Source organism: Theropithecus gelada, chromosome 15 (genome assembly GCF_003255815.1).
Source record: "Theropithecus gelada isolate Dixy chromosome 15, Tgel_1.0, whole genome shotgun sequence".
Lineage (NCBI taxonomy): Eukaryota > Metazoa > Chordata > Mammalia > Primates > Cercopithecidae > Theropithecus > Theropithecus gelada.
Genome location: NC_037683.1, coordinates 95166493 through 95186933, shown reverse-complemented (window position 1 = coordinate 95186933; position 20441 = coordinate 95166493). Strand labels below are relative to the sequence as shown.

General features: G+C 43.0%; 1 long non-coding RNA gene across 1 annotated transcript in view; it reads right to left on the bottom strand.

The window, feature by feature from the left end:
• The window catches only part of LOC112608637, a 78321-nt gene that overhangs the window by 7760 nt on the left and 50120 nt on the right, over window positions 1-20441 (bottom strand). Inside the window, exons 2-3 of the long non-coding RNA XR_003116021.1 lie at window positions 19925-20036; window positions 17699-17825 (exon numbers count right to left, since the gene is read on the bottom strand). This is a non-coding gene — a long non-coding RNA (uncharacterized LOC112608637). The remainder of the gene's footprint in view (window positions 1-17698; window positions 17826-19924; window positions 20037-20441) is intronic.

Below are 20441 nucleotides of genomic sequence, written 5' to 3'. Positions count from 1 at the left end.
ATAACGCTGCAAATAGAGAGACCAAGGACAGACAGCCCCATGACACACTAGGAGACCTTCATCAGGTTTATGCCTGTTCCCAGTTTTCAGCAGTTGTTTAATGAGTTGTGAATAGACGTGCTGCACTGACACCTTACACAAATGCTATTATCTTTCCATAAGCACATCCTAAGAGAAAAACTGGAGGATCAATTTGTCTCTGGCATCCCCCAAATCTATTTGCCTAGTAACTCTGTTACATAAGAAAATATCTGCTATGATTTAATGAATTTATACTGGCTCTCGATGCTGATTTTCTTTTCTAATTATGTATAAGTCATCTCTCTAATAATTCACAGTATGTCTTTTCCTCCTCCTCCTTCTTTGTATTAAGCAAAATAATAATGGGTCCCCAAATATGTCCATATCCTCATGCCAGCCTGTGAAATTGTTCTTTCTGTGACAAAGGGACCTTATGGATGAGATTTTAAGGCTAAGGACTTTGACATAAGGAGAGCAGCCTGAATTATCCAATTACTGAATCCAATTACATAATTACATGAGTCTTTTTTCTTTTTTTTTCAGATGGGAGTCTTGCTCTGTTGCCCAGGCTGGAGTGCAGTGGCATGATCTCAGCTCACTGCAACCTCTGCCTCCCATCCCGACTCAAGCGATTCTCATGCCTCAGCCTCCCGAATAGCTGGGATTATCGGGGCCTGCCTGGTTAATTTTTGTAGTTTTTAAAGTAGAGATGGGGTTTTGCCATGTTGGCCAGACTGGTCTTGAGCTCCTGGCCTCAAGTGATCTGCCTGCCTCGGTTCCCCAAAGTGCTGGGATTACAGACGTGAGCCACTGCGCCCAGTCTAATCGCATGAGTCTTAAGAGCAGAGAACCTTTTTCAGCTGTGGTCAGGGGGTGATCAAGTTCCTTGAGGGAGGTGCAATGTCACTGGCCACAAGCCAAGGAAAGTGGGCAGTCTTTAGAAGTCAGAAAAGGCAGAAAACAGATTCTCCTCTACAGCCTCCAGAAAGGAATGCAACTGTGCCAAAACTTGATTCAGTCCAGTGAGACCTGTGTTGGACTTCTGGTCTTCAGAACCATAAAATAATAAATCTGTGTTGTTTGAAGCCCCCAAAGTGCTAACTTGTTATAGCAGCCATAGGAAACTAATACCTTCTCATCATCTTTCTCCCACTCTTTTGTGAATTTATACTTTGAGTTAACATGGATTTTTTTTCAATTTCACTTTTGGCCAATTGGGGTTTAATTTGGCCAAGACATAGGAGACCAGGATAAATCTGGTGAGTAGCAGGAAGTCATCCGTTAATCTCTCAATAACAAATCATTCTTGTCTCTCCATTCATGTAGGTTGCAATGACACGTCTGTGTAGCAAAACTTTGCTGGAATTGTAATCACTATGACTACATAACTGTATTTCTTTTTTGACACAAGTTCTCGCTTGGTTATTGAGACTGAAGTGGCGTGAATATGGCTCACTGCAGCTTCAACCACATGGGCTTAAGTGGGCTCTGCCCACCTCAGCCTTCCAAGCAGCTGGGACGACAGGTGCACCACCACACCTGGCTAATTTTTTGCTTGTTTGTAAACAGGAAGTCTCACTTTTTGCCCAGGCTAGTCTTGAACTCCTGGGCTCAAGTGATCCTCCTGCCTCAGCCTCCCAAAGTACTGGGATTACAACTATATTTCTTTTTTTAAAAAAATCTAAAAATTCATCTAGTCTTCACTCCCTTGCACTTCTGATATAAATCAACAAAATTTGATGTAGTTTTACTAAATATATTCTATGCTTAAAACCTGTACAATTATGTCATTGTGGAAGCTACACTTGTGAGCCAGAGCCCAACTCTGTCACTTACCAGCTTGTGACTTTCAATAGTAATTTCTTTCTGCACCTCAGTTTTCATACCTAGGAAAACAAGGACATTTGATAAGACAATCTCTAAAGTCTCTTTCTTACTCTAAATTGCTGTGTTTTATTAGAGTATAGACCAAAAAAAAAAAAAAAAAAAAAAAAAATTGTCTCTGTTTCTTTGCCAAAAGGATAAACTGATTAAAATACATTATTTCCGTTATTTGTTCATGCCAGTCCATTTACATGAAATGCACTCTCCTTCTCCTTTATTTTCTTTTATCACTTAGATTTCCAGCTAGTAAAATGCTCCTCTGCTTTCAAGTCCCAAATCAAATGCCACTTCTCATGAAAACTTCCTTGATCACAGCATCAGGAGTTAATCTTGCTCTCCTCTGAAATACTACAGCACTCATTTCCTGTAGGCTTATCACACACTGAGTTATTCTCCTTTGTTGCCATGTCTTGCCACTCTAACCACACTGCAGCCTCCTGGAGATGGGACCATGTTCCTTGTCTGCTAATCACAAGTGTTGAGTAAATATCCTGGCTGGGTGCAGTGGCTCACACCTGTAATCCTAGTACTTTGGGAGGCCCAGGTGGGTGGATCACTTGAGGTCAGGAGTTCAAGACCAGCCTGGCCAACATGGTGAAACCCTGTCTGTGCTAAAAATACAAACATTAGCTGGGCGTGACGGCACGCGCCTGTAATCCCAGCTACTCGGGAGGCTGAGGCAGGAGAATCACTTGAACCCAGGAAGCAGAGGTTGCATATCATCTCCTATCTCTCCGTTTCCTTTAACTTTTCCAGCTTCAGCCCAACACCTCAACTGTCTCCCATTTGATTAAAAAAAAAAAAAAAAAATCCTCCAAAGGCCCCATATCCAACTCCAGCCCCATCCCTGGATCTCCCACTGTCACATGTCATGGAGGAGTGGAGGTGTGTACATCTACCCCCTCTATTTCACCACCTCCTCCTTGTGCTCCACTGCCATCTGCCTTCCACCCCATCACTCCACAGAACACACTTCTCCCAAGGCTACCAATGCCCTCAACTCGCTGTAGACAGTGGACACTATACTTATCCTCTAGGCATCACTTTCTGCTATTGACCGAGAACTCCTTCCCGAAACCCTTTCTTCCATGGCCCTCCGTGGCAGGACACAGATCTTTCTGCCTGGATGCTCCTTCAGTCTCTAGCGCCTGCTCTCCCTCCGTCATTCACCTCCTGCACACTTACCCTCCTTAGAGTTCTATCCTGGGCCTTCTGCTGCACTTGGTCTACAGGTTTCCTTGTACCCCTTCCATCCTCAAAGCACCCATTGTCATATAAAAGAGCAAATTAGACTAGCAAGGCCTTTGCTCTCCAGAAGTTTATATCCTAATATGCAAACACAGACAATAAACAAGCAAACGAATAAATCCTAAGATAATTTCAGACAGTGATAAGTGCAATGAAGGAAATAATTAACTGGAGGAGGATATTTTAGGAAGGGGGGTGAGAGAAGGCTTCTCTGAGGAGGTGACACAGAAGCTGAAAAAAAAATACCTCTGATTACAAAGAGCCAGTTCTGAGATGAACCAAGGAAAAGCATTCCAGGCAAAGGGAATTTACAAGTTAGAAGGTCCTGAGATGGAAAAGATTCTGCCCTGTTTTAGAGAGACAATAGGAGGTCATGGCATTTGATGAGGTGGCAGCAGGACGCTGGAGTCCAATGCAAACAGCCTTGTAGGCTGAGATGAGGAATTTGGATTTTCGTCTAAGTGCACAGAACAGCTATAGGTGATTGCAGCAGTCATTACTATGAATTTCCTACAAAAGCCAAGTGTTTTTTAAAATGCAGGTCTGTTCTTATCACTGCCCTGAGGAAATCTCCCCAGTAGCTTCCTATGCTCTTAGGAAGGTCTGAACCCTTGAAATGACCTCCAAGGGCAATCACGCCTGCTGCGATCACTTCCTATATCCAGGCCTGTCCTTGCCACAACCCCTTTGCCCTTCACATTCTAACTACACTCTAGTAGCTTTAGGTCCTTGGACACATTGGGCTCACAGTAAATTCCAGACAGTGCTGTCCAAGAGAAATATACTGTGAGCCACATGTATAATTTTAAGCTTTCTAGTAGTCACATTATGCAAATAGAAAGAAACAGGTGAAACTAGTTTTTTGCTTGTTTGTTTGTTTGTTTTTGAGACAGGGATTCACTCTGTCACCTAGGCTGGAGTTCAGTGGTGCCATCTCAGCTCACTGCAACCTCTGCCTCCTGGGTTCAAGCAGTCTTCCCAGCTCAGCCTCCCAAGTAGCTGGGATTACAGGCATGTGCCACCCTGCCTGGCTCATTTTTGTGTTTTTTTGTAGAGCCCTATTAATGGGATTTGTAGTGTTCACCTGGTTGAAGGGATCACCTGGTTGAAGAGCAAAGACCATAGAGATAGGACCTCTTGTCAGTGTCAGGAGACATAAGGTGCACCTTTCGTTGTTGTTCTATTGACAGATGCGTTGTTATATAAGTAATGCATTTACTTGTTACAAAATTCAAAAGGTACAGATGTGAAGAGTACGTCTTGCTTCATCCCAGTTTCTAAGCCATCCCCTTTCTGGAGACTACAAATATTACTTATTTCTGATATTTACTTCTGTTCTCTTCTAATGGGAAAAAAATCATCTTACAGACCAACATTTTTCAGTTTTCTCAATAATGCGAAGAATGAAAGAACCAACAACCCTTCCTTAGAAGGCACCCTTTGGACTATTATCTGCTCTCGGGCATGTGCTACAGAATTAATGGATTTCTGTACTTTCATTTAAATGGGGAAGCAATATAATTTGGAATTGAATTTTTTTTTCTTTTTTTTTTTGCTATGGGAATTGAAATATTTTTATCCAAACAATTATCCTCAGTTGAGGTCTTTTCCACTGAAATATTACTAATCGCTAAATGGAGTAGACAATTCTTTTTTTTTTCTTTTCTTTTTTTGAGACGGAGATTCGTTCTTGTTGCCCAGGTTGGAGTGCAATGGCACAGTCTTGGCTCACTGCAACCTCTGGCTCCTGGGTTCAAGTGATTCTCCTGCCTCAGCCTCCCAAGTAACTGGGATTACAGGCGCCTGCCACTATGCCTGGCTAATTTTTTTGTATTTTTAGTAGAGACGGGGTTTCACCATGTTGGCCAGGCTGGTCTTGAACTCCTGACCTTGGGTGATCTGCCCGCCTCAGCCTCCCAAAGTGCTGGGATTACAGGCATGAGCCGCTGCACTCAGCTGGAGTAGACAATTCTTTAGACTTACATATCACTGGCCATGTAAGGAGCATTAAATGCCCAAGTCCATCCTTTTACATGTGTAAGTGTTAGGTATTATTCAGTCTATGTCTAAGAGGGAAATCTTCAATACAAAATGCCTTGACCAGTCAGGAACTGTGGCTCACACCTATAATCCCAGCACTTTGGGAGGCCAAGGTGGGAGGGTCATTTAAGCCCAGGAGTTTGAGACCAGCCTGGGCAACATAGGGAGACCCCATCTCTAGAAAATATAAAAAATATAAAACAAACAAACAAACAAAAAACCCAAAATGATTTGACAAAGGCTGAAAGGTCATGAAGGGAACACTTTTAGGCATATGATTATTGATTTTTATTTATATTCCATTCCAGTCTCCACAGCCCCAACCCCTTGCTTGTATCTCTCTGGGCCTAGCAAAGCCTCAGCAGACCCTACAAAAGAGAAGTGGAGCCAGACACCAAAAGATTCTCAGGGCCCATATGCCCTGACTCTTCCTGTCCCCTCTTCCCCACCTTTGGCCACCCGGGTAGCTGGAGAAGAGGTTCTAAAAGAACGCACAGTTGGTTCTGGCCCCTTTTATCATCACAAGAATGCAGGTCTGAAAAAAAAAAAAAAAAAAGTTTTTAAAAGGAAATTTTAAAAAATGGGAAAAAAAAAAAAAAAAAAAAAGGCCAGGTGTGGTGGCTCAGGCCAGGACTTTGGGAAGCCAAGGCAGGTGGATCACATGACGTCAGGAGTGTGAGACCAGCCTGGCCAACATGGTGAAACCCGTCTCTATTAAAAACACAAAAGTTAGTCAGGCGTGGTGGTGGGTGCCTATAATCCCAGCTATTCAGGAGGCTGAGGCAGGAGAATAGCTTGAACCCAGATACCAGAGGTTGCAGTGAGCCGAGACTGTGCCACTTCACTCTGGGCTGGGTGAAAGAGAGAAACAAAGTTTCCAAAAAATAAATAAATTGGTTAAAATCTTTCAGATTTTGCTGTTTGAATGGCGTGTGTGTGTGTGTGTGCGCGCACGTGCACGTGTGTGCCTGTGTGTGACAGGCTCTTGCTCTGTTGCCCAGGCTGGAGTGCGGTAGCCCAATCTTGGCTCATTGCAATCTCTGCCTCCTGGGTTCAAGCGATTCTCGTGCCTCAGCCTCCCCAGTAGTTAGAACCACAGGCACTCACCACCATACTCAGCTAACTTTTGTATTTTCAGTAGAGACGATGTTTCACTATGTTGGCCATGCTGGTCTTGAACTCCCAGGCTCAAGCAATCTGCCTGCATTGGCCTCCCGAAGTGCTGGAATTATAGGCATGAACCACAATACCTGGCCTTGAATGGCACATTTTCATAGACTTTTGCTGTTGTTGTTGTTGTTGTTTTGAGACAGAGTTTCACTCTTATTGCCCAGGCTGGAGTGCAATGGCATGATCTCAGCTCAGTGCAACCTCTGCCTCATGCGTTCAAGCAATTCTCCTGCCTCAGCCTCCCAAGTAACTGGGATTACAGGCATGTGCCACCATACCCGACTAATTTTTGTATTTTTAGTAGAGACAGGGTTGTGCTATGTTGGCCAGGCTGGTCTTGAACTCTTGACCTCAGGTGATCCACCCACCTTGGCCTCCCAAAGTGCTGGATTATAGGCATGAGCCACCGTGCCCAGCTGCTGTTGTTGAGACTGAGTCTCACTCTGTCGTCCAGGCTGGAGTGCAGTGGCGCCATCTTGGCTCACTGCAAACTCTGCCTCCCAGGTTCATGCCGTTCTCCTGCCTCAGCCTCTTGAGTAGCTGGGACTACAGGCGCCCACCACCACGCCCATTGGTCAGGCTGGTCTTGAACTCCTGATCTCAGGTGATCCATCTGCCTCGGCCTCCCAAAGTGCTGGGATCACAGGCATGAGTCACTGCACCTGGCCAAATTCACCTACTTGGGAGGCTGGGGCAGGAGAACCCAGTAGGCGGAGGCAGTGAGCCAAGATTGCGCCATTGCACTCCAGCCTGGGCAACAAGAGTGAAACTCTGTAAAAAATCAAAACAAACAAAACAAACAAACAAACAAAAACCTCAAATATACTTTCCTCTTTCCTAAAACTTCTTTAGAAACTTAGCCTGTGATGGAGTGCTGATGGAATAATGTGTGACTGTCTTTAGGGGAAAGACATTCTCATGGACCTCTGATGTCATCCTAAGTGATTTTTATTAAAACATTATAATATATGTAAACTTAAAACTAGATATAAAGAATGTTTGCGTATAGACATCATGCCACAATAAAACCAAAACAAACTTATAGGTCAACAAATGTAGGAAAGTCATACAATTCAAATGAATACTTTTAATTTAATGGAACAAATACAGAATGCTCACTCCCCTCAACAGCGTGAAAGTGGTGCTCCCTGCCCAGGCTCTCCTGAGTTCAGCCCGCTGGCCTCATGCTTCGCAGTGACTCAATGCTTCCACTGCTTGTCTCTATTTACGTTACGCAGAACCTTCCTTTGTACATCCTGTGATGAGGTCATTGGGCCTTCACTTGGTGAGAACACAACATTCACATGTCTGTGTGTTTTGTTTTTTTAAAAATCATTTACAATGATTTTTCTGACAAAGAAACTGTCATTCCCTGTCACCAAGAAAATCTTAAACACAGATAAAAATGCAGGCCCCGAAAGTATGTGGAAGCTCTCCGTTAAGTTGATCAGCCAAATGAACCAAAATATGTTGATCTTCCCTGATTATTAGCATCAAAATGAAAATACAAAATTGAATTCTCATAGAGAACTCAAGGCCCCTTGAGAATATGACTGAAGACTTTCAAGGATCTTCAGCTCTCAATTTGAGAAATATAAATGAAGTGAAAAAGGTCCTTGATTAAAAGTCAAAAAAATCTGGATAAAAATTGGAGCACTAACGTTTATAGCGAGTGGGCCTGGGATGTTTACCTCATAGATGTGTTAGAAAGATTAGCTATGATCTGATAAAAATTATTTCTGAAATCATCTTAGAACATGTTAGAAGATGCCTTGGCCAAGTATCCTGGAAAACAGTATGAGCGTAAGTGATAGGTGTGTGACAGCGGGCACTGCGGTCCCAGGGAAGAAGAGGAAAGAAAAGGGGAAAGGCCTGTATTCTGTCATCATTATGGATAAGAATATTCCAACCTTCCCTTGCTCCTGTCAGGGGGTTCAGATTTTGAATATAATTAGAAAAAATAGTAGTTTGCAATTTTGCATTTAAATTATATTCTGAATTATTCTGTTTTTAAAATAAAGCCAACCCTCACCCCAAATTTTTATTATAAATAGAAAACATAAAATATTTTATCCCTAGAGGCCATTTGGGGATTTTATTGTAGTATAGTTTCATGTCCTGATTATGGTCATGTGTACCTGAAGTATATTTGCTGAAACTCGTTGCCTGATTTGAAATTCAAAACTTTAGAAATGCAAACATGCAAACATGATTGCAAATATGCAAAGTACAAGGTCTTATACGATTGGCCCTAATCAAGGCAAAGTCCTTTAAAATAAATACATAAAACAGAGTTTAGAATAGGCTAAGAAGCAGTAATACATGCAAAGTAGCTAATTGCTCTTGGTTCACCATGAATATTAATCTTATTTAACCTGTAAAAGATAACTACAGGGAAAACACCAAAAGGCCTGCTCTATGTCCCATCATTTTTTCCACCCAGCCATTTTGCAGTTTTCACTTCTCAATTCCAGGCTGTGCCTATTCTTAGATAGTCAGTAATACCAAGTATAAGCCACTGCATGTTAGGCATGAATTAATTAACAATAATATCCAGGTTGCTGGCAACATACTGCCAGCAGGTAGGGTCAGGCAAGATGGGTCATGGAAAGAAGGTGTGTTCTGTGGTCTTACGTCAGACACCACCGAGTTAAGTAAATAGACAATGGTGCATTTCATCCTGCCTATGGGGCTTTGAACATTTTACCCACCATCACAGCTCTTGCACAGACAGCCACCCATGCAGAAAGAGACAGGACCCCTTGGAGCGTGCTGACCGACTCATCCAGGTCAGGAGGCCACAGTGAGCACAGCCTGTCCAGTGAGCTAGCTGGACGGAGGCAAGTCTCCAAAATAACAGTCCTCCCCTAAAGAGTGGACATCTCAGCTCAAACCAAATCAAGCAAGAAAAAAACAACAGTGAGCATGCAAAAGAGAATTCAATCCAAGTAAGTCTAGAAAACCCCCTTAGCTGCTTCAGTCTGCTGTGGTCACTGCTTCCGTAGGGAGGAGAAACTAGAGGTGAATATAAGAACTCACTGAAGTCCCGTGCACTATGGTACATATAAATACGAGTGTAACCGCTATGTATTTAGTTTGCTTTAGAGCATGGGTCCAGTCATTCTCAGTATATTCTGTCCTCTTTGGAGTTTTGAGTTAAAAACAAACCAAAAGAATCTTATAGTTTTTGCCATGTAGATGCATCTGATTAGGGTTTTGATTTCTGACTTTTACCAAGACTCTGATTATTACCAAGATGGCCAAAATCCCTAAGAAACATTTCTCAGGTCAATATGCAAGTACGTTATGTATGTTTAGTAAATGGCTGCTGCTTGCTTTGATTAGAACCCATCCTTCCAAGAAAGAAGCCCCCTTTCTGGAATTGCTCCTTTTCGCCCTATAAACAAGTGGTTCACGGGATGGGGGAAGTGTGGCCATGTTCTTATATGACCCCGCCTCCGCCAAACTAGAGTTGCCTGGACCCGGCTGGGGCCCACACAGTCAGAGCCTTCCCCAAGACTTTTCTATCTAGAATTAAGAAACAAAATCAGGGCCGGGCGCGATGGCTCACGCCTGTAATCCCAGCGCTTTGGGAGGCCGAGGCGGGTGGATCACAAGGTCAGGAGATCGAGACCGTCCTGGCTAACACGGTGAAACCCCATGTCTACTAAAAATACAAAAAACTAGCGGGGCGTGGTGGTGGGCGCCTGTAGTCCCAGCTACTCAGGAGGCTGAGGCAGGAGAATGGTGGTGGTGGGCGCCTGCAGTCCCAGCTACTCGGGAGGCTGAGGCAGGAGAATGGCGTGAACCCGGGAGGCGGAGCTTGCAGTGAGCCGAGATGGCGCCACTGCACTCCAGCCTGGGCGACAGAGCAAGACTCCATCTCAAAAAAAAAAGAGAAAAGAAAAGAGAAAAAGAAATAAAATCAGCCCCTCTTTGGTGTTTTAACCCACAGTATGTGAGACTCAGATCTACAATGAGAGAGAAAGCCCTGGATACCAGGAGGGATAGAGCTGTAGACAGAGAGAGAAAGAATCCAGGGGGCACTTGGGAGTCCTGGTTCCGGTTTTATTTCATTTTATTGTTAAATTTCTGCCTGGTTCCTTGTCTTTCTCATAGATTGACCTCTTGACCCCTCCTTCAGTTACTTAAAATATCCCAATATTCTCCCAATACATTCCTCCCTTATTCTTAAACAAATTCAATTTGGGTTTCGGTTGCCAGCAACCCAGGGGATCCTGAATAATAAAGCAATATGTGGTTATTGTCTCAGGCCTCAAAGGATAAACATGAAAATATACAACAGCTAAAGGACTAGATGGTGATTCCAGCTACAACTTTATTTTAGCTAACGTGGACAGGTGGCTTACCACAAGTTTAGCCTCAAGGGTTAGGCTGATATCAAAGCAAAAAAAAAAAAAACCAAAACTCGATTTCCACATTGTTGGATTTCCACACTAATGAAAGGGCAATCGCTGTAGGAGATAGTGGGAAACAGTAAGGATTTTCAAAGAGGGCTTCTTTCTTTCATTCTTTTTATTATTATTATATTTTTAAAAATTCTCTGCTTCTGAACCCTTTGCTCCACAGGCAGTGCAGCTGGGGAAGCCATGGGCGATCTCCCCCTTACTCTACCAGCAAGGCCCGGAACGACTTGCCTCCTGGTCATGGCCCCTAACTAAACAGGGCCCAAGGCTGGGAGAAATCAAAGGAGTTATTTTTACAAAGAAGGGTTTTTTTGCATGCTGTGCAGGTCCATTAGGAACTGTCTGGCTGGAAGCTGAACCGTCTGAAGCAACTGCAACAGGAAGAAATGGCAATCGAGATCCCTCTGCCTAACTCTTCCCTCTGCTTTCCCTTCACTCCTGCCACCCTCGCCAAAGCCACATCCAAATGGCAGCAGAGACATCAGCACCTGTCTGGTTCAGAAGAGCCTTTGAATCTCCCCTAGGGGTGCACAGTTGGGAAGCAAAACATGTTTGCTTGTTTGTTTGGTTTTGCTTTCTTGAAGGAAACCTTAAGATAACACAGCACTGCCCTCAACATCTCCCCCTATGTCGGTGATTGGGAGATGAAAGGGACAGACAGCACCACCCAGAGTGGAAAAGACAAATTAAGACTTGATCAACTGAGCAATCCCCTGCTGAGGCCCCCCCAGCTTGGCCAGACCTCTTAACACACAGACAATCCCGCAACGTACAGGTCGGCTTTGCTGCTGCCTGTGCAGCCAACTATTATTTTAAAGAAAATCTGAAATCTTCACCTCCCACACACATCTCCCAAACAATAGTCCTCCCCTCTCTGCTTCATCATGGAGGAAGTCTAAAAGGGTTGCAATTCAGAGATTCCTCTCCCTTCCTCCTATATGTAGGCATTACCTTCAGCCCAAAGACTGGCCTAATGTTAGCTAAATGAAATCTAGAGAGTTAGATTTTCAGCTGTCGTGAGTGTGCATTCCTTCACAAAGACACCACAGAAAGAAATGCCCTGAGATGAAAGGAATTCATGCGTGGGTTTGCTCTCCTGTACCTTGGCTGAAAGAGCTGTGCCTACGCAAAGAGAGTAGCTTCGCTGAAAGGTGCACAAGTTAGGCTAATGTTTCAATGTGTCATTGAGTTAGTAGAGTGAGGATTATTTATCTTTTAATCAGTAAAAATACTTTTGCTGAGTATGAAAACCAATGAAAGTGTTTTATTACCTGAGTTGTATTCAGATCTGTTTATTACTTTTCATTGTTTTTAAGTCCTTGATCAAAGACTTCACAGCACACGGACTGAGTCCTGTGGATTTGTTTTGCAAATGGGTTTTCACATGTGTTAACTGTGACTTCTGGTAAAGAAAACCAGAGCTAGCCAGTGTATAAGCAGTAAAAACAGATTTTATTCAGGAACGATTGCAATCAGGAAAAAGAGACCTCAGTGTAGAACAGAGTTCAGTTGCAAATAAGACAAGGAGGGGTAGGGAGTTACAGCAAGGAGTAGGCTTGAAGAGTGGGGAGAGACTGGTGGATGGAAAATTACTAAAAGGAGACACCAAGGGTGAGGGGAGATTCTTGGTGCAGACAGGGCAGAATGATCAGATATTGAAGGTAGGGGATGAGGAATTTGATCAGATATGGAAGAATCTGATATCAAAGGTGTGAGATTCTCTTTAACTTAACTGGACTCTTGCTAAAACTGAGCAATGCAGGCCCAACCAAATGTACACTGAAGCCCACGCTTGAGCCATGTTGAGAAGAGGGCTTAGAGCAGTTTCACTAGAGCTGGGTCAAGGAGAGAGTTTTGTCATATTTACCATCCAGAATTTATAGGGCAGATGTATACTGTTCCCCTGAAAGCAGTCTTCTGAGGAGGCAACACTACCACTGGCATCGCTTGAAGTATTTCTGGATCCTTCTTAAACACTGCCTACAGAAAAGTGAAGCAGATCTGGGTTTGAATTCTTGCTTTACCACTCATTTACAATCTAATCTGATAATTAACTTCTCAGCCTGTTCTTTCATCCATGAAATGGGGTTACTAATACCTACCTTTCAGGTTGTTGAGAGGGTTCGAGGAGATAGCTGATGTGAAACACTGGTTAACTTTGGAAACACACAAAGCCTAAATAAATAGCTATTCTAAAGATCGCCTTTAAAGCTGGCGATGTTCTTTTACATGTCCCTAGTGGTTACACACTTGGTTTTCTGGATTTTTGAAAGGGCCTAAATTTACCAAAGCCCATCCCTACGGGAAAGATATCAAACTGAGTAATACTGTTTTTGGTCAGAAACAGAGTTTACCTCTTACATTATGAGGCTGCTTTTGTCATATTACTTGGAAACTGGTTCTGAAGAAATGGCCAAAAAGAAATTCCTAAGTGGTTGCCATGGCCTTCCCTGGTGGTTGTTAGCTTCCACTCCACGTCTGCACAGCTCCATCTACCACTGCCCCCCGCCCCATGTATAGTCGCAGACCCAACACCCGTCTCCAACCTAGGCTGCCTGGCTTCTTGTCCATTCAGACGCTTAATGTTTAGGCACCTTACCAGACCTGGTTTCTAGTAACACATTTACAAGAGCTGGACTCCTGAATCAGCCCCCAAATCACTCTGTTACCATACAGACTGCATGCCCAAGAATCAAACTTTTTTTTTTTTTTTGAGATAGAGTCTCATTCTATTGTTCAGGTTGGAGTGCTGTGGTACAACCTCAGCTGACTGCATCCTCTACCTCCTGGGTCCAAGCGATTCTCCTACCTCAGCCTCCCAAGTAGCTGGTTCTACAGGCATGCACTACCATGCCCAGATAATTTTGCCTTCTTAGTAGAGATAGGGTTTTACCATGTTGGCTAGGCTGGTCTCAAACTCCTGGCCTCAAGTGATCCACCTGCCTCAGCCTGCCAAAGTTGTGGAGGCGTGGCTGGCCATAGATGTTAACTTCTTCTTCTTTTTTTTTTTTTTTTTTTTTGAGATGGAGTCTTGCTCTGTCGCCCAGGCTAGAGTGCAGTGGTCCAATCTCAGCTCACTGCAACCTCTGCCTCTTGGGTTCAAGTGATTCTCTTGCCTCAGCCTCCCAAGTAGCTGAGACCACAGGTGCATGCCATCATGCCCGGCTAATTTTTTGTATTTTTAGTAGAGATGGGGTTTTACCGTGTTAGCCAGAATGGTCTCGATCTCCTGACCTTGTTATCCACTGGCTTCGGCCTCCCAAAGTGCTGGGATTACAGGCATGAGCCACTGCGCCTGGCTGATGTTAACTTCTTAAGAAGCTATTTTTACCTTCAGATTCCAATATTGTCCCAGTTCACTGACCTGGGCTCTTCCAACTCCCGGCCCTGACACATGACCACACCGAGCTCTCTGTATCGCCCTGGCACTCCCTCAGCATGCCAGTTCTCCTGCTATTTGAAATGGGCCTTGCTATACAGAAGAAGAATCCCTGTATAGAAGATTCATCACATTCTTCTTTGCAAGCAATAGAATCAAACTGACTAGTTTTAATAGAAAAGTAATTTATTGAAGGATACTGGGACTTGAAAGAAGATCAGGAAAGGCTAGACAACCAGGCTCAGTAAATGGGCAAGAAGAAGAAAAACTAGAATCAGCCACAGCCAGAGCCAAAATCATGCCCAAGCCCTTACTGGTGAGGACACCACTGCCACAAGTGCTGAGTGCTGGACCTCATGGCCACCACCTCAGCTCTGTGCATCAGATGCAGCACCCCTCAGCTCCTGCCACTACAGGCATCCCCCAAAGGGATTCTCTACTGTGCCTCTGCCGCAGTCTGGAGGGAGCCAATTGGATTGGTCTATCCCAGGTCACAGGGCAGTGTCCCCACTTCAAGGGATCCTGGGAAAGTATCTGACATCTTCAGCTTCCACGACAGGTGTCCAAAACAAGTATCCGTGAAGCCTCACAGGCTGTGTCTGCTATGACGAGGACATCAATCTCAGTGTAGTCAACTTTAGCTCACTGGAATTTTAAAAGTTTGGAACAATTTTCTGGAAAGCCTTAAAAGAGGTTAAGCCTTTGCTTTAAGAAATCATTGCTGGGCACAGTGGATCACGTCTGTAATCCCAGCACTTTGGGAGACCGAGGCTTGTGGATCACCTGAGGTCAGGAGTTGGAGACCAGCCTGGCCAACATGGTGAAACCCCATCTCTACTAAAAATACAAAAATCAGCTGGGCGTGGTGGTGGGCACCTGTAATCCCAGCTACTCAGGAGGCTGAAGCAGGAAAATTGCTTGAACCTGGGAGGCAGAGGTGGCAGTGAGCCAAGATTGCACCATTGCACTCCAGCCTGGGCAACAAAAGCAAAACTTTGTCTCAAAAAGAAAGAAGAAGGAAGGAAGGAAGGAAGGAAGGAAGGAAGGAAGGAAGGAAGGAAGGAAGGAAGGAAGGAAGGAAGGAAGGAAGGAAGGAAGGGAGGAAGGGGGGAAGGAAGGAGAAATTCCACTTTTCAGAGTCTAGGATTAGGCTATAATGTGAAGCAGACTAAAATTTCTTCAAAAATATGTTCATTTTTATTAACTATTACAATTGGAAAAAACTCTAAATGTTCACGCCTGTAATCCCAGTGCTTTGGGAGGCTGAGGTGGGAGGATAGCTTGAGGCCAGGAGTTTGAGACCAGCCTGGGCAACAATGCAAGTGATCCCATGCTATAAAAAAATTTTTTTTTTCATGAGCTGGGTGCAGTGGTATGATCCCATTCTATAAAATTTTTTTTTTTTTTCATGAGCTGGGTGCAGTGGTATGCACCTATAGTTCCAACTACTTGGAAGGCTGAAGCAGGAGAATCACTTAAATCTAGGAGTTCGAGGCTGTAGTGAACTATGATCATGCCACAGCACTCCAGCCTAGCTTGGGCAACCAAGTGAGACCCTGTCTCTTAAAAAAAAATTACAATCATATTAATTTTGAAGATACAAAGCAAGATATAAAACTGCCTACAGTAAATGCAGAATTACATACAGAATGGTCTTACCATGTAAAAGTATTGACAGATAAGGAGCTAGACAGATAAATGCATCAGGAAGGTAGTCATGCTCACAACTGGTAAAAGCCATAAAAAATTTCTTTTCTTATTTCCACTTTCTGTATCTTTCTGATTTTTCTTTTAAAGGGATGTACTGAATATATTCCTTATATATTTTAAAAAGTGATTTTTAAAATATCTGTTTCATTTCCTATGGTCACTCCTGATATAACAATTTATCAATTAAGTTAGCTTATTTTATATTTTAAAAGACTAAGAGCCATACAGTTAAATGCAATGACACACAGTTCTTTTTTCTTTCTTTCTTTCTTTTTTTGAGATGGAGTCTCACTCTGTCGCCCAGGGTGGAGTGTAGTGGCATGATCTTGGCTCACTGCAACCTCCACTTCCCGGGTTCAAGCAGTTCTCTGCCTTAGCCTCTGAAATAGCTGGGACTACAGGCGTGCACCACCATGCCTGGCTAATTTTTGTATTTTTAGTAGAGATGGAGTTTCACCATATTGGCCAGGCTGATCTTGAACTCCTGACCTCACGATCCGCCCACCTCGGCCTCCCAAAGTGCTGGGATTACAGGCGCGAGCCACCGCCCCCAGCCGACACACACAGTTCTAAAAGTCACGTTATAAACAACTGGAGTTAGCTGAGTGTGGGCTCGGTGTTAGATGATATTAGGGAATTATTTTTTGAGATATATTGGTTCGAATAGTCACAATGTCTATAATTTAATTTTTAAAAATCAGCAAAAATATATGTAAAGGAAATATTTAAAAATTAAGGAAAGCCATATAAAATGTTCAAAATGATTGAAAGTAATTGGTTAGGAAAAGGCAAAGGGTTAAATAAGGATGGGCTGGGCGCAGTGCCTCATGCCTGTAATCCCAGCACTTTGGGTGGCCGAGGCAGGCGGATCACCTGAGGTTAGGAGTTCAAGACCAGCCTGGCCAACATGGTGAAACCCCGTCTCTACTAAAAATACAAAAATTAGCCAGGCGTGGTGGCAAGTGCCTGTAATCCCAGCTGCTCCAGCTACTGGGGAGGTTGAGGCAGGAGAATCGCTGGAACCCAGGGGGCGGAGGTTGCGGTGAGCCAAGATGGCGCCACTGCGCTCCAGCTTGGGTGACAGAGCGAGACTCCGTCTCAAAAAAACAAAACAAAAACAAACAAACAAACAAAATCGATGCAAGTATTAACCAGAAGAAAGAAGGTGTAGCTATATTAATATTAAATTAGTGGTTAAAGCAGAAAGTATTGCTAGAGATAAATAGAAAAACTTTATTATGAGATAAAGGTTAAGTTTACCAGAAGATATAAGAATTCTAAATTTGTATTCACCCTAATAACCTAGCCTCAAAATGTATACAGCAAAAACTGAAGAAAGAAATGAAGTCATACTTTCAGTGAGAGATTTTATCACCCCTCTCTCAATAAATGATAGAATAAGCAAACACTCAAAACAAGCAAAAAATAAGCAAATCATTAACAATACAGAAGGCTTGAACAAGGTTAATAAACTTGACACAATTGACAAGAGGAACACTCCCACCAACAACCACAGAAAAATTTCCTTTTCAAGTGTATTTGGAACATTTATAGAATTGATGTATGCTGGACAACAAAGCAAGTCTGAACAACTTCCACATGACTGAAATCATACAGAATCTGTTCCCTGGGCTTCACAGAATGATGCTAAAACATCACTTGTAATAGAAATACAGGGCTGGGCACAGTGGCTCCCAGTGCATTGGGAGGCAGAGGTGGGAGGGTTGCGTGAGGCCAGGAATTCAAGACCAGCCTGGGCAACAAAGCAAGATCCCGTCTCCACAAAAAATAAAAATTAGCTGGGTGTGGTGGTACATACCTGTAGTCTCAGCTGCTTGAGGGGGAGTACGGTTTCAGGCGAGAGGGTCACTGGAGCCCAGGAAGTCGAGGCTGCAGTGAGCTGTGATCACACCACTGCGCTCCAGCCTGAGCAGCAGAGAGACACCCTGTCTCTAAAAAAAAAGAAAGAAAGAAAGAAAAAAAGAAATATAGATACCATTAGGAAAAAGGTAACTAGAAAATTCACAAGTTGGTCTGGCATGGTGGCTCATGCCTGTAATCCCAGCACTTCGGGAGGCCGAGGTGGGCAGATCACTTAAGGTCAGGAGTTCGAGACCAGTCTGACCAATATGATGAAACCCCATCTCTATTTAAAATACAAAATTAGCCGGGCGTGGTGGCATGAGCCTGTAATTTCAGCTACTTGGGAGGCTGAGACAGGAGAATTGCTTGAAGCTGGGAGATGGAGGTTGCAGTGAGCTGAGATCACACCATTGCACTCCAGCCTGGGCAACAAGAGCAAAACTCCATCTCAAAAAAAAAAAAAAAATTCACAAATGAAATGACCTAGTTTTAAATATTTTGTGGTATAAAGACTAAATCACAAAAGAAATTAGAAAATATCTAGAACTGAATGATGAATAACTTACCCCTCTAAGATATTCTATGCCACACTACCAAACCAAAGACAGTTCATTTTTTATAAAATAGCAAGACTTTTCTTATTCCAAAAAGAGCTATACATGACCAGGCAAAAAATATCCAGGTCAATTTTTTTTTTTTTCTCTTGAGACAGAGTTTCACTCTTGTTGCCCAGGCTGGAGTGCAATGGCATGATCTTGGCTCATGCCTGTAATCCCAGCACTTTGGGAGGGCAAGGCAGGTGGATCACCTGAAGTCAGGAGTTCAAGACCAGCCTGACTATGATGGTGAAACCCCCTCTCTACTAAAAATACAAAAAATTAGCCGGGTGTGGTGGTGCATGCCTGTAATCCCAGCTCTTCGTGAAGCTGATGCAGGAGAATCGCTTGAACTCAGGAGATGGAGGTTGCAGTGAGCCGAGACTGCGCCACTGCACTCCAGCCTGGGCGACAGAGCAAGACTCCATCTCAAAAGGAAAAAAAAAAAAAAAAAAAAGTCAAATTAAGAAAACTAAGAAAGGCAGAGAAATTTCTCCATATTAAAGGAACAAAGGAGACATGGGAACTCAGTACAAGGCATGATCCTACACTGGATCCTAATCTGGGGAAAAAATTCGTTTATAATTAATTATTGGGACATCATTTTAACAATTGAGAAAATCTGAATTTACATTTGAACTATGGATTACATAGATAATACAAAGAAACACAGCAAGTGGGGCAAGATATAAATAATGAATGAATGTAAAGGGCATTTGGGAGTTCCTTGCACAATTCTTGAAACTTGAGATGAAAGGAAATAATTGTTCCTGAACCATCATAACGGAATGGGTAGAAACAAACCCTGTCTTGTTTCTTTTTGGCCTTTTAATTTAAAGTCAATATTTTAATAATCTTTTTGACGCTCCAGTTGGTTGCTCCCAGCCTGCAAATGGACCACTACCAATATGTAATTAAAGGAGAATAACAAATAGAATATAGATTACACAGGTGCTGACTTACAAATGCAAACGTTGTAGCAGAAGATTAAGCTCCCTGGAGGCTAGAGGTGCGCATCTTTGCTTATTGCCATCATAATTCATTAATGGTCAAAGTAACGCTGAGATCAATATTCCTGCAGTCATGGGAATGAAAAAAAATGATCACCACCAAAACAAGATACAAAGACAGCCTCAAAATGTTTCTGCCTGCATAATTAAGAAACCACTCATTGTCATGAATTTTAAAACTGAACAGATTTTCTTAGGTATTGTGTGTTCAAGAGGTGGCATACGTTAAAGGATGTTGAAAAGAATTGTTGTTCCCTTACATAGAATGGTATGCAAGAGACAGAGAAACAGAGTTGCATATGTTTATCTAGTTATCTTCTTAGCTCCTCAAGAACAAATATTTTCCTTGAAGTCTTCTTTCCTTTCCCTCTCNCGCCCGGCTAGTTTTTGTATTTTTTAGTAGAGACGGGGTTTCACCGTGTTAGCCAGGATGGTCTCGATCTCCTGACCTCGTGATCCGCCCGTCTCGGCCTCCCAAAGTGCTGGGATTACAGGCTTGAGCCACCGCGCCCGGCACCAATATGTAATTAAAGGAGAATAACAAATAGAATATAGATTACATAGGTGCTGACTTACAAATGCAAACGTTGTAGCAGAAGATTAAGCTCCCTGGAGGCTAGAGGTGCGCATCTTTGCTTATTGCCATCATAATTCATTAATGGTCAAAGTAACGCTGAGATCAATATTCCTGCAGTCATGGGAATGAAAAAAAATGATCACCACCAAAACAAGATACAAAGACAGCCTCAAAATGTTTCTCCCTGCATAATTAAGAAACCACTCATTGTCATGAATTTTAAAACTGAACAGATTTTCTTAGGTATTGTGTGTTCAAGAGGTGGCATACGTTAAAGGATGTTGAAAAGAATTGTTGTTCCCTTACATAGAATGGTATGCAAGAGACAGAGAAACAGAGTTGCATATGTTTATCTAGTTATCTTCTTAGCTCCTCAAGAACAAGTATTTTCCTTGAAGTCTTCTTTCCTTTCCCTCTCTCTCTCTCTTTCTTTCCTTCTTATTTATTTTTTTTTTTTTTTTTTATTTTTTTTGGTTGCCTTTTTTCTGGAGGAGTCAGAGAAGGGATATTTTGGAT